The following is a 19,343-nucleotide window of genomic DNA, read 5'->3' on the forward strand; positions in this document are numbered from 1 at the left end:
TAGAAGGCTGTCTGATGTGTCCCAGGAGTGGCGGCTGGGGAGCCGGAGGAAGCAAGCGAGGGTGGGCGGGGAAGCCAGCCATCACCCAGAGAGCCGAGGAGGAGCTGGGGGTGTGAGCGTGTTTATATAGGACTGGGCCAACCTGCAGTTTCAGATTTCAGACCCTGCTTTATCAGCCGACTTTCTCCTGGTTTGAAGTCTGTGCTGGAGCTGGGCAAGAGCTGACACTAGAGCCTTCCTGGAAGGCTGCGTGAGTTTGGGGCACCCAGCAACTTTCGCTGCTTGCTTCTCATGGGAATAGCTTTCAGCACCCTCAGCAGTGGTCCCCAATTTCAAGCCTGACTTTGTTCCTTTCCAGTCTGCCGGTCCTGACTTCCAGCTTGGAAGGTAAATGGTTGGGAAGGGTTTCTGGGGACCAGGGCTAGAGAGAACTGGGTATGACCCAGACTCAGTGGAGGGGTACATGGAGGACATAGGTCTCAGGCAGAGAGCAATAATTTCCAGTAAGAGGTGTGTGTGTGTGTGTGTGTGTGTGTGTGTGTGTGTGTGTGTGCATATTTGCACCGGGGACACGCCTGCTTGATTTGGAAAGCAAATACAATTTTATATCTTCCTTCCAGTTGTTTCCTCTTTCATCCCTCACAAATAAAGGCAACATGTGGATGCCCTTCTTCCCTGAGGGTCTCACACCTAAGATTAGTACAGGCGCCCGCCTACGGGAGCCCTGAGCTCAGGTTCCTACTGGTTTGGGCTATGTGTCTGGACATTCCCTGGAGCACTTGGGAATCTTCCCAAGGCCCTGAGCCTGTGCTGCCTGCCTGAGGGTTCAGCACAGAGTCCTTGTGGGACAGTGGAGCCATTACGAGGGATCACAGCTGTGAGACAGCATCTGGGGGCTGTCAGGGGCCCTGCAACGGGCAGAGAGAGCAGGACCTGGGCCAGCTCCTGGGGGCTTGGCGCACTGCCTGAAAGCAGGAAGTTGGGTGGGGAGATCAGTGGGAGATGGGTTTGCTGCGGAATGTGGTCGTTTCCCCAGGCTTTGCTGGTCCTGTTTCCCCAGGCTTTGCGCCTTTTCAGCAGAACTGAGATCAGAGAACTGCCTCACACAGGGGCTGGTGGGCGGTCAGCTGGCCTGGCTGCCAAGATTGGTCTGTGCAGTCATGCCCAATGGGTAGTGTGTGCTTCGAGGCAGGGGCAGTGGGATGGTAGGTGGAGCAGGCTGAAAGGTGCTCAGTTAGAGGCTGGGGGTGGCTTTTGGAAAGCTACTTGGGATGGTGAGATATGGAAGAGGGGAACAGTGGGGTGTGCTGGAGGCAGAACAGAGAGAGGAGGGGAAAGAATCAGAGAGGGTTGGGAGTCCTGAGCTCATATCCTTTCCAAAGCTGCAGGCAGCGGCTTGGACTCTCAATATAGAGCAGCCCAGAATAGTCAGGGGTGGGTCCGCTTTGGCTACCTGAGGGTAAAGAGGTACTGAGAGTGGTGTGGGCTGGGCCAGGGTAGGAGGGAGCAAGCACACTGCTATTTGATAGGCAATATAATTAATAGGTTGTATGATTTTGATAGGCAATATAATTAATAGGTTGTATGATTTGGCTATTTTTGAAACTATGGACATCTTAAAATATGACCTTTACTTGTGGGAGTTGGGGTATGACTCAGAAGTAGAGAGCAAACACCTTGCATGTGTGAGGCCCTGGGTTGGAACCTTAGGTGGAACATTAGCACCAAACAAGAAAATAATTATTTGCATCATTAACTGCTTCCAAATAGAATTTCAGGTGTTTATTCCAAGGGCACCAGCATACTTTGGCCCCGACTGTCATTCAATGGTAGTTTCTCACTCCAAGGGCTGCTTCTGTGGATCAACTCTGTTTCTGGCTCTGGTCAACACATTAACCAACCCCTGCTCATACCTAAGTACTTTTGAGACTTTGAGTTTGTAGAAACAGATAAATCCGGTTCTGCCCTTATGATCTTCCAGTTTAATTAATTGCAGCCCTCCAAGAATGAGGAAAGGGTGCAACTATAAACACTGCTGGAAAGTGGGCAATGGTTAGGTTTGGGGCCCACCAGCTGATGCAGTGCTCTGTGGTGTGGTCCCGCTTTATACCTTCTACCTCCTAATCCCCCTCTGGTCTCCACAGCCCCAACCCCCTCTTTCCTGATTGTGCAGCTCAAACAGCTGCATTCTGTTGGCCTGTGCTGATGCAGTGCAGCTTTGATGCTCTCTACCAGCCCACCCACCTTTATCTCTTGGCTAATTCTTGTCTTGGTACTAATGGTGATTACCTTCTTCCTTTTCTCTCTGGATTATCTAAACAGACAAGGGGACTATAAAATCCAGAGGCTCAGAGAAACACAGGAGCTCCACTTGGAGGCAAAGGCTCACTGAACACTGGTATAAAATAACAACCCACTCCCGTCTATAATGGGCACAGAGCATTTACATCAGCAAAGGGTCTTTATTGCTCTCTCTTCCTCTTGGTTCATTTCTGGGATGTTCTGAGTCCCCAAAGCTTAAAATCTTTTTCTTATCATTTTAGGTTTAAACTAATGGGGACCTAGAGAGATCCTCACAGTCCGTGGTGATCAAATTTTGATCTGAGATAGAGTCTAAAGTGAAAAGAGAAAATAGGAAAGAGGCCCCAAACCATTTTCTTTATAAGTAAAATGCCTTCAGTGGATTTAGGACTTAGGTTGGGCAGAATCTGTGCTAAAACATTTATTCTGGGGTTATGGCTTTCTTATTCTTTTCATGAGTCCATGAGAGTAGGTGGTAGTTGAGCTTGGAAAATGTCCTTATTTGGCAAAATAAAAAGTTGGCAATCTTATGTTGGTTCCTTAAGTTTCATTTTTTGGGGAAATTTATCTGATTCATGAGATCTAAGTTTTGCCTCTAGGACAGCCTGCTTCAATCAGAGGAGAAACTCCCTGATAAAGACCCTTTGCGGGCGGATTCCTGAAGGTCATGTTCTGAGCCCATCACTGCCATCCTTTCCCTGGGCCCTGATGGACTCAATCTAAGCCTTGGTTAGGCTGTGAAAGTTCAGCCTCAGGGATCAGCCCTGAGACAATCTGGGCAGAGGCTGCCAGCTCTGAATTCCATAGTCATCAAGACCTGGGGAGCCTGGGGTGATAGGATAGAGGGGAATGTGCTTGTCTTGCACATAGATGACCCAGGTTTGATCCCTGACACTATATATGGTCACCTGAGCATCACCAAGAGTCATCTCAGAGCAGAGAGCAAAAAGTAAGTTTTTGAGCAAGGCTGGGTATGCCCCCTCCCCCCAGCCAGAAACCCAAAATAAACCCAAGGGTTTTGTAGCATGAGGAATATCTTACATTTAGAGACTTGGTATCAAGTATCGATCATTTGGAAGGGACACCAAGACATGTTTATCATGCCATGGACTAATGTCCAGGGCCTTTACAAATCTTCAGGTTTGGAAATTCATGAGCTTTCAAGAATATCACTCGAGTTCATGCTTTGTCTGCTGGAGGCCCAGGTTTTTGTCCTTGGCACCACATGATTCCCCCATCACTATTGGATAGAAGTGACCCTTGTGTGATCCTCCAAACAGAAATATCTCCCAGGACCCACAAAGAATATCAACAGGAACATCTCTAAATCTGGAGGCTCCTTGAAGTCATTACAGTGTCTCCATCTTCAAGGGAGTCAGGCCTGGAGTAGCAACAAGCACATGGTTATTCCCTTAGCTCTCGTGCCTGCCTGAGTCGAGGTCAGTGTGCAAATGTGCAGGGCAGACATCTGGGTGGAGTCATTTGAACTCATCTGGAATGAAACTCCATGCTCACTTTGAGACTCATCCTGGGACCCTCCTTTTCTGAAAGCAGAGGCTTAGCAGCTGTTGTATGAAAGCAACTCCTGATTTTCTACCCCATTTTTTTGCTCTGAAACAAGAATCTTCTTAGCCAGGGAAGTAACGAAGGTGGGAACTGGGGTGTTAAATGTGAGGGAGTGGATAGCAGATCTGTGGGTTTTCCTGGGTGGAGAGAAAAGAGTTGGGAACCAGTAAAGGAAGCAGGGGAGCCTGATTCCCTTAACCAAGACCAAGTATAGGACAAGCCAGTCTTCTCTCCAAAATACAGAAGGATGTGAGGGACCCGGATCCATCACAGGCCCAAGAACAGCACTGTGGGGGCAAGGAAGGAGGGTCAATGGGCTAGAACACATTTTTTATGCAAGAGATGTGGGCGTGGATCGAGAGATAGAACAGTGGATAGGCCATTTCTCTGCATTCCGGCTTTCCATATGGTTCCCCTGAGCACCACCAGGAGTGATCACTGAGAAAAGAGCCAGAAAAAAAGCTCTGAGCACAGCCGCGCATGGCCCCAAAACAAAACCAAACAATCAAAAAAGGCTCAGACTGCATCCCAGCACTTTATATTTCCTTGAGCAACACTAGGAGTGATTCGTGAAACCTGAGCACTGAGCCAGGAGTAGTCCTTGAACACTGCTAGGTGGGCCTTAAATCTCTTCCCCAGAGTGATGGAAGAGCTGGCAGCTATGGGGCATAAGACTCCATGAAATCTACCAGTCAGGCCAGGTAGGACAGTGTCTGCTCCCTCAGGGAATTCTCAGGGCATTGGTGGCACCACTAAGTCTGAGCAGTGAATGAGGGTGCCAGGTGGCTCCTTATCCCATCTCTGCTCACCATCCATGACAGCTTTGCCAAAGATGCTTAAGGAGACACAGGGACTATGTCTGCAATGCTTCAGCTGAAGCACAGAGGTCATCAACCAATTCTCTTGGCAGAGCATTGACCTGGGAACTGACCTCACAAGGAATCTTCTCTTTTTAATGCTGAGGCTGTGTAATGTGGCATCGGGATTCCACGCTGGTTTTGGACCCCTCAGTCATTGTCCAGGGCACAGATTTTTTTCAAATGAGGGACTTGAACTATGTCATGGCCTCCCCTGAGTCTACTCTACTCTCGTGGCTACTCTTGACAGGCAGGAGGAAATTTCTGGAACTTTGCTCTGCTGGTCTGAGAATGGTCTGCCGGCTCCTTGGACTGGGGGGAAGGGGCTTAAGGGGGCAGGGTAAGGCAGTTTCTTCAGGCAGTAGGTCTCAGGCTGCTCTCAGAGCCCTATGGGTCCCTCACAGGCTTCACTTGATGCCTCTGTGGTGTGACAGAGCCCAGAGCCCTGAGAGGAGGAACTGCCCCCATGGTCAGGGCTGCCTGTTCATTTAAATAGTCTCCTCTGGCCATGGAAGTTTCCTGAGAAGCATGTCTGACCTGTCCTGTGGTGCTCCCAACTCTCCCTGACCCTTATGTCCCCCCAATGCTGGCCTCCTACCACCCTCATTTTCTCTAAGGCTCAACCGTGGTTTTTCTGGGAAGGCCCTAAGTTCCATAGTAATCAAGACCTGGGGGGCCTGGGGTGATAGGACAGAGGGGACTGTGCTTGCCTTGCACATGGATGACCCAGGTTCCCTCATTTCCCCAAGGCTCAACCATGGTTTCCCTGGGAAGGCCCGAGGGGGTGGGAAGCACAGTAGGGCTATGGGGGAGGAGGGCTGCAGCCAGCAAGGTAGGGAACAGGAGGAACGCTTGGAATCTCAGACGTGTCTCTACCTGACAGCCAACCTGAACCACAGCGTGCAGCCTCTGCCTGCTCCATTTAGGCATTTGCCATTTTTTAGGGGTTGATGGGTGTATTTCTGGATCATTGCGTCTGGCCAGGCCAATGTACTTCCCAGGGGCCAGCTCTAGGCTGTGGGAGCCTAGGGCTACTATGGAGAGTGAGGAGAAGTACTTGGATAGCTTTGGTGGGGTCCCCAAAGCCTTGTCTTGGGGCTTGGAAGAGCAACAGCCCTGGTGGAACCTTGGGCCTCTGGGTTGTTGAGCCACAAAATGGTGGCCACAGTGTATCCACATGTGTGTTCCAGAAAACTCTAGCAGGGACTGGAACAACCCCAAACCAAGCCAAATGATATTTCTGCAGTAAGATTTCTTGATAGAGGCACTCACATTGGATAAACTGGAGAGATTGTACAGCAGGTAGGGCAGCTGCCTTTTTTTTTTTGATTTTTGGGTCACACCCGGCGGTGTTCAGGGGCTACTCCTGGCTGTCTGCTCAGAAATAGCTCCTGGCAGGCACGGAGGACCATATGGGACACCGGGATTCGAACCAACCACCTTAGGTCCTGGATCGGCTGCTTGCAAGGCAAACGCCGCTGTGCTATCTCTCTGGGCCCAGGGCAGTTGTCTTACATGTGTGAAGATATGGGGTTCAATCTCTGGCACCCCATATAATCCCCCAACCTCCATCAAAAGTGATTCCTGACCCCTGACCCTTGAGCAGAGCCAGGGTAAGCCCTGTGCCCCACCAGGTATGACCCCACCACATAAAAATAAAATGACTGAAGAGTCTCATACCAGTTCTGGCCTGGGCACTGCTCACTTGGTTTGAGGTTAACTGTTGACTGTTTTGTTATTTTGATATTGGGGGCACTTCCAGCAATGCTTATTCCTGCATTCAGCAGGAATCCAATCCAGCAGGGCTTATTCCTGGCTCAATACTCAGAGATCACTACTGGCTGGGCTCAGGGGACCATCTGGAGTTCTGGGATCAAACCCAGGTCAGCTGTGTGCAAGGCAAGTGCCCTGACTAGTATAACTATCGCTCTGGTGCCTTGGCTGGTCTTTATAACCAGTTAAATTAGGAAGAAAACTTTAGTTTCAGATGCATGTGGACTAGGATGCTGCGGCCTTGCAGTTTCGATCTGGGAATCAGCATTTCCACTTTGCTGGTGAGGGAGCTGAGCCTCAGAGAAGGCCAGTCACCTGCCTGCTGGCACCTGGCAGACAGAGGTTGAGCCAAGAGCCCAGGCTTCTTCCTCTGGTTGTGGCCTCTCTAGAGTGTGGGGGGGGGAGAGTCACATCTGGCTCTTCCCCAGGGGGGAAAGCACTTTCTGAGCTCTGACGTGGCTGTCACTGGTCTGTTCTTTCATATTGACTTCTGAATAGGTTAAGTGCTCTGAGGTGGAGTTCAGTCAGCTTTGAGGCTTTGCAGAAAGAATCCAGCTGCTTCGTGGGGGCTTTAAGAGCCAAGAACAAATGGGGTCACGCTGGGTTTAGTGAGAGAAGCTTCTGCTGGGTGGGGCTGGCTTCCTGCCTCACCCATCGAGGGGAGACCGCCCAGACTGGGGACTGGTCCTGAGGGAACAGTCTGGAAGGCTCAAGAACCTCAGATAAATGAGTGATGTGTAGCTTGAAAGGGGGAATCCGATTAGGGAGTCTCACTGGTCTCTTCAGAGATGTAGAAAGGTCAGCAGAAGTGCTAATTCGATCTCGGGAGACACACTGCGGCTGTTCACACTTGGCTGGGAAGATGGACGGCTGTTCACACTTGGCTGGGAAGATGGACGGGCACTGGTCTTTATCTGGGCATTGACAACCTCCCACCCCTTTCTGGGGTGCTGTCGGCTGGGGCTTCCATTTCTGGGTCATCTCTAGGTCAGGTGAGAGTTGAAATCCTCCTCTCCCAACATACCTGAGCATGGAGCCTGTGGATTCTGTGCAGCACCTGGTCCAGTGGCTGGGATCAGAGCGTGGCCCATATTAGATCCTGTCACCCTTTAGGAAGGGTGGTTGGTGAGTTACCATAGGAACCAGGAACATCTGCTCTAGCCAACTAGTGAACAGATGGGGAGAGACTAGTCTTTTTTTTTTTTTTTTTTTTTTTTTTTTGGTTTTTGGGCCACACCCGGTGACGTTCAGGGGTTACTCCTGGCTATGCGCTCAGAAGTCGCTCCTGGCTTGGGGGACCATATGGGACGCCGGGGGATCGAACCGCGGTCCGTCTCCTAGGCTAGCGCAGGTAAGGCAGGCACCTTACCTCGAGCGCCACCGCCCGGCCCCAGATGGGGAGAGACTAGTCTTAAAGAGACCCCTAGCTCATGAAATTGGTGCCAGGGAAGTGGGTTTTTCCAAAGAAGGCTTGAGGCACAGATCAGTTCTTTGTGAGAGATCTGGATGTTTCTAAGACAGCAAAGGATTCATATTTGCTGTACAAAGTGTAGGGGGAAAAACACAAAATTTTCTCTCCAATGCCTGATGTCTGTACCCCTGGAACATGTCTCAAAGCTGTGTCAGCACTTTGGTCCTGAATGCTGGCTCCGACTCCCAGGCCCAGCATTCACACTGCTCACTTTCCACCTTGTTTAGAAAACTCAGCTCACCTGGGCTGAGGTCCCCTTCTCCTCTAACCAGCCCCCTCTCAAACAGCTGAGAGACTTTTCTCCAGGGGAGAGTGCTCATTTTTTTTTTTTTTTTTTTTTGGTGGTGGTGGGCACACCCAGCAGAACTTATGATTTACTTCTGGCTCTGTGCTCAAGGACCACTCTGGTGGGGCTTAGGGAACCATACAGGGTGCCAAGAATCAAACCCGAGTCAGCTACTTGGAAGGCAAGTATCACTCCAGCCCCAAAGTGCTCATTTCTGACCCTTATCTTCTTCCTTGCCTGCTGACGGCTTGCTCTCTGGGCCAGCCAAGGTCTCCTAACTCGCCACTTCCCTCATCCCCTTTCCTTCAGTCCTCTTCCTCATTCCTCTCTTTTTCTTTTTCTGTTCTTCTTCATCCCAAGCTTCTGTGCAGCATCCAGAATAGATGCTGGGTCCTGCCAGGGCATCTGCTCCTGCCTCTTGGTATTAGTAAGGACATGTTACTGCAGGAATTCAAATCAGCGTGAACCCTGAGGGGAATTTTATTATAAGGGCCAGAGAAATGGCTAGCCCACAGGAACACACTAGGACCTGGAACCCAAGGCCGCAAGTAGGTCATGGTTCCAGCTGTGGTTTCTCTGGTCTGCCCTCTGGCTTCTGTCTTCCCACTCAATGATGGATCATCTCCCTTAGAGTCTGCAGGCTGGGCTGCAGGGGAGAAAGGAGTGGCCTTACCAGCTCCTGTGGAAGTAGCTTAGAGAAGCTCTGGTCTCTTTCTTCTGTCTATGCAGTATCTATCCTAGAGAGAGATTTGGTTGAGCTAGAATAGAGAGACTGGCATCAGGTTTTAGGAAGTTGGTACTATAACTGTGGGCTGGGGTATATTTGTAGGTTTGGGGAAATTTCTAGAAATGGGTCGATATTTCCCATCCCTTCTTAGACCTCCAAGACTAGAGGTAGTTTGGCTAGCAGAGTTTGTGTTCTCCTGACTTCTCTTGGGCCAGTTCTGGTTGAGACAAAGCTGAGCTGCTGAGGCTAGGCCAGACCATGTAGCAGGAGAATTTGGTGGCAGTGGCAGGAACCCTCATGTAATAGGGATGTCATTGCTTTCCCTTTGACTAAGGAAGCCTGGACCTTAACTGGGAAGTGCTTTGGCTGCTGTTCTACTCTCTTTGAGAGCTAAGCAGCCCAGCAAATGTCACACTGTACTTTGAGTAAAGCCCCTGATGAGATATGAAGATATGAAGATAACAGATATGAAGGAGGCAGCAGGTGAGCTTTCCTCATTTCTCTCTTCTACTTTTCTTTTCTTTCTTTTTTTTTTTTGGGGGGGGGCACCTCTGGTAGTGCTCAGGACTTACTTCTGGTTCTGGTCTCAGGGGTCACTCCTGGCTATGATTGGGAGACCATCTGGGATGCTGGGGATTGAACCTGGGTCGGCCACATGCAAGGCAAACATCCTACCTGCTGTGCTGTCATTCTGGACCCCCTTCTGCCTTTCTGACCATGATTGGGGCTATTGTCCCTCTCTCTGTAGTGGACTTAAGAAGGCCTGGTACTCACCCTAATTTGGCCTCTTGGCCAGGACACACGGGACTTGGAGCCCTCTCTGACTGACTGTCGCCTTCATCTTAATGAACCCCAGAGCAGAGACAGCATGCAGGATGGCTTTGCCTTTGGTATTTTTGCACTCTCCCCATTAGTCATGCCTCCCTGTTCGGCCTCTTACCTCCATCTCCAGAGACAGGGGAGGCCATCCCTCTTGGCCCTATTCTGAGGCTGCCTGGTGGGGAGTGGGGGAACTGTGTACTTTCTTCTGTTCTTGTCTCACTCCCTCAGAGTTAGGGAGGTGGGGGTATCTCTAAGGGGGAGAAGGAGGCCCTCCAGAGGCCCAGGAGCCAGGCTATTTCTGTAACACAGAACACATCTGCAGCCAGCCGCAGAGAAGGTCAAATTCTGGGCGCGGGGCTGGAATGCAAGGGGCCAGGAGGGAGTAAGGGGGCTGCGGTTTCACCCTTTCTGACAGCGTTGAGGGTCCCTGCAATACCCTGTTGGGAAAGGGGGCTCTCTGCATCAGGGTGTGCTGAGGGGCCCTGGTGCTGGAACCTGGGGGGGGCACTCTGCAGCTCTTGTGCTACTGTGTGTGCCCGTGTGCAGAGGAATCTCCTTTCAAGGTTGTTGGAGAGAAGTCAGGGTCTGCGGAGAAAGCTCACGGGTGGAGTGCATACCTTGAAGGCATGATGCCCCAAGTTTAAGCTCAGTACCTCATGGTCCCCCTGCCACACATTGCCAGGGTGGTAACAGCTGGAAGTGTCACTGAAAGTGGCTCCCAGGCTGCAGAGCGCTGTTGGGAGTTCCCTGTTCCCAAACAGAATTAGTTCAGGGTAGGCTCTGTGAGATAGAACAGTGCTGGGGGCAGGGTTCTTAGTCCAGGCAAGGGGCATTGGTGCATGTGCAGTGTCAGGAGGCAGTGGGATGTTGGCAGGACCCTGGGCCATGTGGCATAGCCCTGGGTCTCTTATGCACCCTGCCCTTTCCGGGCTATTCTGGTCCTAGCTGGAATCTTCTGCTTTTTTGGATTTTGGGCCACAACCAGCTATGCTTAGGGCTTACTCCCAGCTCTGTGCTCCAGGGATCACTCCTGTTGGGCTTAGAGGACCATTTGAGGTTCCAACTCAGATTAGCCATCTGCAAGACAAACTCCCTACCACTGTACCATCTCTCTGGCTTTAGCCTTTTTCTTACCTTTTTTTTTGGGGGGGGGGGTCACACCCAGCAGCACTCAGGGATTACTTCTGGCTCTATGCTCAGAAATCGCCCCTGGCAGGCACAGGAGACCATCTGGGATGCCAGGATTCGAACCAATAACCTTCTGCATGAAAGGCAAACGCCTTACCTCCATGCTATCTCTCGGCCCCTTTAGTCTTTTTTTTTTTTTTTTTTTTTTTTTGGTTTTTGGGCCACACCCGGCGGTGCTCAGGGGTTACTCCTGGCTGTCTGCTCAGAAATAGCTCCTGGCAGGCACGGGGGACCATATAGGACACCGGGATCGAACCAACCACCTTTGGTCCTGGATCGGCTGCTTGCAAGGCAAACGCCACTGTGCTATCTCTCCGGGCCTAGTCTTTTTCTTAATGAGAATCCTCACTTAGATGAACTTTAGGCCCATTATATCTGAATCTGTCTGTGGCCCTTTAACCTTCATACCCCATCCCAGTTTTTCACAGATGTCCTCTCCTCACATCCGCATCCCTACTGTCGCCCATGTGACACCCTCATCACACGTGCTTGTATTTGTTTAGTTTGGGGGCCACATTCGGCAGTGCACAGGCTTGCTCCTAGCTCTGCACTTAGAGATCACTCATGGTGGTACTTGAAGGATCATAATAGGATGCTGGACTGGAGTCAGAGATTGAACCTGGGTCCTCTGAGTGCAAGACACCAGACTCTCTCTCTCTGCTTTACCCACCAGACTCTCTCTCTCTAGCTTGTTTTTGGTATATTTATGGTTCAAAGAGTGTTCTTCGGCAGCTCTGTCTGGGTCACAGAAGGGCGCTCTCCACTCAGTCTGACTTCTGCATGCCTGTAGTTCTCCTGTCCTTAGCCTGCCCCTCATTTTAGGAATAGCCTATGGCTTATCCTCCTTCCCTGTGATGTAGCCCCTGGACCTGCTTTTCTTTCACCCAAGTGTGACCAGTCAGAGAAACCTCACTTCCTAGTCCATTTAGATAATGCTTCCTGCCTGTTAGAGAATCTCTGTTGATGGCTTGACCTATCTGAATTGGGGAGCAGGTCCTTAGAGAATGATGACTTAAAAGCTTGCCAAGCAGCTCTTAGGAGCGCTCGATGCCATCTTGATGGATTACTGCTCTAGGAGCATTTATTCAGCATCCGTCTTCATATGTCAAAGTGCTGAGGGTTTTCATGTCAAAATCCGGCTGTGGTTTTCATGAGAGTTGTGGGTCCAGTACAGCAGCACAGACAGACCTGGGTACAAGGTCTCGGCTGAACGTTTCCAGTTGCCAGGGCCTGCTTCACTTCTCTCCTGTGTAATCCCCTTAATCACGGGACACGCCATGGCATGTTGCTCTGACTCCCCTGTTCACAGAGGGGACAAAGGGAGCACAGTTAGGTGAAGTCACTTCTCAAAGTCCCCAAGGGGGTGATGTGGAGCTAGAATGGGAGATGGGAACTCTGACTTCAGAGCCAACAATCCCAGGCCAGTGCAGATTCAGCTCAGTAAAAAATAAACTAGAGGATTAGCGTGTAGGATGAGGCATGGAAAGGGAATTTCAAGTTGCACAATGAAAGTGAAGTGGGAAGAGAGACCCGGGCTGCGGCCTGGGCTCAGATCCCAGCTCTCTCTTTTCCGAAGGTGTTGCCCTGGGCTACTTACCTGACCTCAGGTTCTACTCTCTGGGTGCCCTGCTTTGCAGTGCCCTATCTCGAAAGGTGAGGCTGGGAGTATGCGGGGCCCATGGCTCCATTGTTCCTTTTCTTTGCTGTGCCACACCTGAAGCCATTCAAAGGAGGGTGAGGTGCAATTTGGGAGGCTAATATTAGTTCTCAGGAGAAAAATTCCCAACCAACCCTCCAAGTTCCAGTGTTCTGGGGCTCGACTTCCTGCAGCCTTGCTTTTTACTGCCATTCTCAGGACTGAAATTGAAGGTCGGATAGGTTGTAGGGAGGGGGCATTTGACATCTGTTCCCTCCCCTTCTCTTTCTTCATCTTTATTTTTCTTTTCAAAACAAGGACATTGTCTTGCACAACCACTCTAACTACTGACTCTGTTAAGCAGCTTTATCCTGATCTATCATTTAACATACAGTGCCCACGACATGACATGACATGACATGACAATGACACCAATGCCTTAGTAAAGGTGGGAGAGCCCAGCCAGATGTGTTTGGTCTGGGACCTGGTTCTGGTGCCTTGTGGTTCTCGCACTGAGGCTGCTGAAGGTGCCTCTTCCTCCTGGCCCTTCTGGGGCCTCCTCCTTCCCCTCTTCTGCAGGGCTGACTAGAGCGAGGTGATTGAATAACTAACCTTAGGTGCAAATTTTTAAGTATGTAATTTTAATATGTAAAATATTCCTGCTGAAATCAGATAAGGGACAAGGTGTCAAGGTTTGAACAGACAAGATGAGTAATTGTATTGCTCCAAGCATCCATGGTTCTTGAGGGTAGACCAAACTCAGTTCCACTAATTTTATGTAAAAGACATTTCGTTACTTATGGATTTAAAAAAAAATTGTTAAACTTGATTGATTGATTGGTTTCTGGGTCACACCCAGTAGCACTTAGGCATTACTCCTGGCTCAGCACTCAGAAATTGCTCCTGGCAGGCACAGAGGACCAGATGGGATGCTGGGAATCAAACCCAAGTCCGACCTGGATTAGCTGTGTGCAAAGCAAATGCCCTAACACTGTGCTAGCTCTCCAGTCCCTTGATTTTTTTTTTGAACCACACATGGCTATGTTCAGGGCTTACTCTTGAATCTGTGCTCAGGAATCACCCATGGCAGGTTTGGAGAATCACTTGGGATGCTGGGGATCAAACCTGGTCAACAGAGTGCAAGACAAGTGCCCTTCCTACTATACTATCACTCTAGCCCTAGGAGTAAGCGTTCTAATGTCTCAAGGGAATGCTTTGTTTCGCTTTTGGAGTATAATTGATTTTTACTAACAACAAATGTAAAGAGTAAATTTTGTGTTTTATGAAACTATGATTATAAATAAAAGGCACCACATCACTCCCAAAATTTCTTCCTGTTGCTTTGGAATCCTTTCATTTATTCTACTCCCTGGTAACACTCTGACCTCTGTTCTGTCTTCTATTGAGATAAATCAGTTTTGCATTTTCTAGAATTTTTTCTAAGGGGAAGATATATTATACTCCTTTTAATTTATGCTTGGGTCTGACTTCTTTCACATAGCATAATTATTTTGAGATCCATCCATGTTGGTTTGTTAGCAGTAATTCACCTCTTTTTATGGCCTAGCTGTACAGATGCAACATGCATTTTGTATCCACACAGCATGCAGGCTGCTTGCACTTTAAAACTAATAAAATAAGCTTCTAGGGACACTGTGTACAAGTCTTGGCATGGACATGTGCTTTCACTTGGGGAAGTGGGTGGGTAAATTCCTAGGAATCAATAGGTTGTATGGTAATGGTATACTTAAGGTTTTAAGAATCTGTCCAGCTTTTCCAAACCGGAAGTTCCATTTACATTTCCACCAACTGTGTGTGAGTTCCAGTTAATCTACGTTTTTGACGAAAGTTGGGTTAATCTTTTAATTTAGAGATTCTTGTGGGTGTGTGTTGTAGATTTAATTTGCATTTGAGCATCTTTTCATGTGCTTTATTTAGCATAGCATGTTGTATTCAGTGAAGTACTGTTTAAATCTTTTGCCCTGGGTCAGAGAGATAGTCAAAGATTAAGGTGCTTGCACGAGACTACAGCCTCAACCTTTATTCCAGTCTCAGTCCTGCCAAGTGTGGACCTGGAACATCACAGAGAACCCTCCGAAGAAATAAATTAGATTTCTTTTAAATTTTATTTCTGGCTTGTGGACACTCAGAACATATTCCTGGCTCTGTGCTCAGAGTCCTGGTAGAACTAAGGGAACCATATGTGGTGTCATAAATTGAACCCGGATAGACATCCTGTGTGCAAGGCAAGTGCTTTGCTCACTATACTATCTCTGACCCCACCCCCTCTTTTATTTTTTTTTATAAAATTGTCTAGCTTTCCATTTTAATATTAAACAGAAATATTTCTTTATATATATAAAGAATATATGTATCTATATAAACGTCGTTTGTTTTATGTTTTGCAAAAATATTTTCTCAGGGGCTGGAAAGATAGCATGGAGGTAAGGCATTTGCCTTTCATGCAGGAGGTCATCGGTTCGAATCCCGGTGTCCCACATGGTCCCCCGTGCCTGCCAGGAGCAATTTCTGAGCCTGGAGCCAGGAATAACCCCTGAGCACTGCCGGGTGTGACCCAAAAACCACAAAAAAAAAAATTTCTTTTTTGGGCCATACCAGGCGGTGTTCAGAGTTTACTCCTAACTCTGCCCTCAGGGATTATTCCTGGTGGTGCTCAAGAGACCACATGTAGTAGTGGAAATTAAACTCTGATCAGCTGTGTGCAATGCAAGTTCCCGTACCACTGTTCCATCACTCTGATCACCTTTTCATCTTTTGTTTTGGTACTGTACCCAGCAGTGCTTAGGGTTCACTGCTGGCAGGGATCATATGTGGTGCTAGGGATCAAATCTTGAGTGAGCTGCATGCAAGACAAGTACTCTACCTACTGTGCTATCTTTCTGGCCCCACTTTCATTTTGTTAAAAGTATCTCTTCAGGGGCAAAGTTTTTTATTTATTTATTTTTTCTTATTTTGATTTTTGGGCCACACCCGGCAGTGCTCAGGGTTTACTCCTGGCTATCTGCTCAGAAATAGCTCCTGGCAGGCACAGGGGACTATGTGGGATGCCAGGATTCGAACCAATCACTTTAGGTCCTAGATCGGTTGTTTGCAAGGCAAAGACCGCTGTGCTATCTCTCCGGCCCCAAAGTTTTTTATTTTTATGAAATTCAGTGTCTTGATATTTTCTTTATAGTTTGTATATTTTGTCTTATATTTAAAAAATCTTTGTCCAGGGGCCAGAGAGATAGCATAGTGGTAGGGCATTTGCCTTGCAGGCAGCTAACTCAGGACCAACATTGGTTTGAATCCCAGCATCCCATATGGTCACCCTTGCCTGCCAGGAGCGATTTCTGAGTGCAGAGCCAGGAGTAACCACTGAGCGCCATCGGGTGTGGCCCAAAAACCAAAAAGAAAAAAAAAAAAGAAATATTTGCCAAACCCAAAGTCACTAAGGTTTTTTCCTGTGTTGTTTTCCAAAAATCTTGTCTACTTAGCTCCTAAATTTAGGTCTTTGTAAATCTGGAGTTAATTTTTAATGATAGAACCACAATTGCATGATTTTTTTTTTTGGTTTTGTTTCTTTTGGATATATGGAGATATAATTTTTCCAGTACTGAAAGCTATTCCCTCCCATTGTATGACTTCCCTTTTAAAAAAATTAAAGCACTGTGATTTAAAAAGTTATTTATTTTTTCTTTTTTGGTTTTTCGGGCCACACCAGTTTGATGCTCAGGGGTTACTCCTGGCTAAGCGCTCAGAAACTGCCCCTGGCTTGGGGGGACCATATGGGACATCAGGGGATCGAACTGCGGTCCTTTCTTGGCTAGTGCTTGCAAGGCAGACACCTTACCTCTAGCGCCACCTCACCGGCCCCGATTTACAAAGTTATTTATAGTTGAGTTTTAGACATACATAGTTAAGTTTCGATATTCAATGTGTTATTCATACAATAGCACCAATGTACCACTAGGTTGACAAACCTCCCTCCATCAATGTTCTTAGGGTCTTTCCCATATCTTCCCTCCCAGCTACCATCTTAACAGGCACCTTTTTAAATTTGGTTGTTGAAGTTTGAGTCTCATGATTTCAGTACTATTGACTCTGTGGTTTGAATATTTAGCTCTGTCCTTAACACTGCTGATGTACCTGAATCCCTTTGACTCCTACCCCTATTATTTTTCATCTGTCTCTCTCCCCCTCCACTCTACTTTTTTTTCCTTTCCATTATATTCTAGGGCCATAGATGAGCTAGGCAACACCCCATTTAAACCATTGCATTCCCTCATCCAGATATTCTGAATACTACATATAAGTGATATCATCCTGTACTTATCTTCCTTTTTCTGGCTTACTTAGTTTAACATGGTATCTTCCAGTTCCATCCATGTTACAATGAATTGTATGACTGCATCATTCCTTGGGGCAATGTAGTATTCCATTGTATTGTACCACTCATCTGTTGTTGATCTGTTCATGATCCACTCATCTGTTGTTGGACATCTAAGTTGATTTTCAACTCTTAGCTATTGTAGTGAAATATTTAATGGATAATGGTGTGCATACATCTTTTTGAATGTTTTTCTGTCCAGGTAATAGATACCCCAAAGTGGAATTGCTGGGCTATATGGCAGCTCAATGCTGAGTTTCCTGAGATCCTCAATACTGTCTTCCATAAGGGTTGGACCAAGCATCATTCCCATCAGCAGTAGATGAGAATTCCCTTTTCATCACATTGCAACTGACAGATTGTTCCCAGTATTTTTGATGTGTGTTATCCTCACTGGTGTGAGATAATATCTCTTTGTTATATTAATTTGTATTTCCCTAATGATCATCATTTCATGAACCTGTTAGCTATTAGTTGTCTTCGCCAGACAAGTGTCTATTCATTTCCTCTTCCCATTTTTTGATGGGGTTTTTAGACTTTTGTGTTTGGAGAATCTTTATGAGTCCCTTGTATATCTGAATATCAGCCCTTTATCTGATAGGTTGCATGCAATTCTGCCCCCTCCACTCATTTAGCTGCCTTCCAGTATTATCCTGTGTTTCTTTTGCCATATATATCTTTAAAAAATGTATCCCAGGGGCTGGAAAGATAGCACAGTGGTAGGGTGTTTGCCTTAGACACAGAAGGACGGTGGTTCAAATCCTAGCATCCCATATGGTCCCCTGAGCCTGCCAGGAGCAATTTCTGAGCATAGAGCCAGGAGTAATCCCTGGCTTCTTTAGCTACTTATCTGTTGCCGGGCATCTGGGTTGTTTCTAGATTCTGGCTATTGTAAATAGAGTGCAATGAACATAGGCATGCAGAGAGCATTTTTGTATTGTGTTATTGTATTCCTAAGGTATATCCCTAGGAGTGGTATAGCTAGGTCATATAGGAGCTCAATTTTCAGCTTTTTGAGAAATCTCCATATTGTTTTCCATAGAGGCTGGACTAGATGACATTCCCACCAGCAGTGAATGAGAGTTCCTTTCTCCCCACATTCCCGCCAGTACTGATTGTTCTTGTTTTTTTTTTCCGATGTGTGACAGTCTCTGTGGCATGAGATGGTACCTATTGCTTTTTTGATTTGCATCTTCCTGATGATTAGTGAAGTGGAGGATTTTTTCATGTGCCTTTTGGCCATTTGTATTTCTTCTTTGAGTAAGTGGCTGTTCATTTCTTCTCCCTACTTTTGATGAGGTTAGATATTTTTCTTTTTTTTAAGAATTTTTTTTCTTGTTAAGTTCTATAAGTATATTGTATTTCTTAGACATTATCCCTTATCTGATGGATATTGGGTGAATAGTTTCTCCCATTCTGTGGGTGGCCTTTGTATCCTAGTCACTATTTCCTTCGAGGTACAGAATTTTCTCACTTTAATATAGTCCCATTTGTTTATCTCTGCTTCCACTTGTTTGGACGGTGGTATTTCCTCCTTGAAGATGCCTTTAGTCTCATGTCATGGAGTGTTTGACCTACATCTTTTCTATATACATTATGGTTCTAGGTCTGATATCAAGGTCTTTAATACATTTGGATTTGACCTTTGTGCATGGTGTTAGATGAAGGTCCAAGTTCACTTTTTTGAAAGTGGCTGACCAGTTCTCCCAATGCCACTTGTTGAAGAGGCTTTCCTTGCTCTGTTTTGCATTTCTTGCTCCTTTATCAAAGATTAATTGATTGTATTGCCATACATATCTATGAAAAGTCAGCTGACCTTCTGGTCACTCTATCTCTACCACAGACTTAAAATTCTGGCCCTCTAAATGATATTCTAAATTGTTCATTGTTTGGAAACGGAGAAATAGCACAGGAAGTCAAACACTTACTTTGTATATAGCTATGGTTGTTGCAACCCTGGTTCAAATCTCTGATACCACATATTGTTTTCTGAACACTGCCAGAGGTCACTGTTGAGCACAAAACCAGGAGTAGTCCCCAAGTACCCCCAAATGTGTCTCCTGCCATATAAATCAACAGATAGTTAATTATTTGCTACAGGGTTTCACTCATCATCCCATTCCGCTTCATTCTCTCTCCTTTTCTCATTCTGTTGATATCATATTGTCTTGAAGACTATAGCTTCCCCACCCCACCCCCAAGACTATAGCTTTTTAGTTTAGTTTAGTTTAGTTTAGTTTTGTTTTTGGGCCACACCCGGTGGTGCTCAGGGGTTACTCCTGGCTGTCTGCTCAGAAATAGCTCCTGGCAGGCACGGGGGACCATA

General features: G+C 47.3%; 1 protein-coding gene across 1 annotated transcript in view; it reads left to right on the plus strand.

The window, feature by feature from the left end:
* The first annotated feature begins 336 nt into the window (after positions 1-336).
* Positions 337-19,343, plus strand: part of PLEKHA6 (pleckstrin homology domain containing A6) — a 75,664-nt gene continuing 56,657 nt past the window's right edge. Inside the window, exon 1 of the mRNA XM_049770608.1 lies at positions 337-387. The gene's annotated coding sequence lies outside the window, so the exon portion shown is untranslated. The remainder of the gene's footprint in view (positions 388-19,343) is intronic.

Source organism: Suncus etruscus, chromosome 3, assembly GCF_024139225.1.
Source record: "Suncus etruscus isolate mSunEtr1 chromosome 3, mSunEtr1.pri.cur, whole genome shotgun sequence".
Lineage (NCBI taxonomy): Eukaryota > Metazoa > Chordata > Mammalia > Eulipotyphla > Soricidae > Suncus > Suncus etruscus.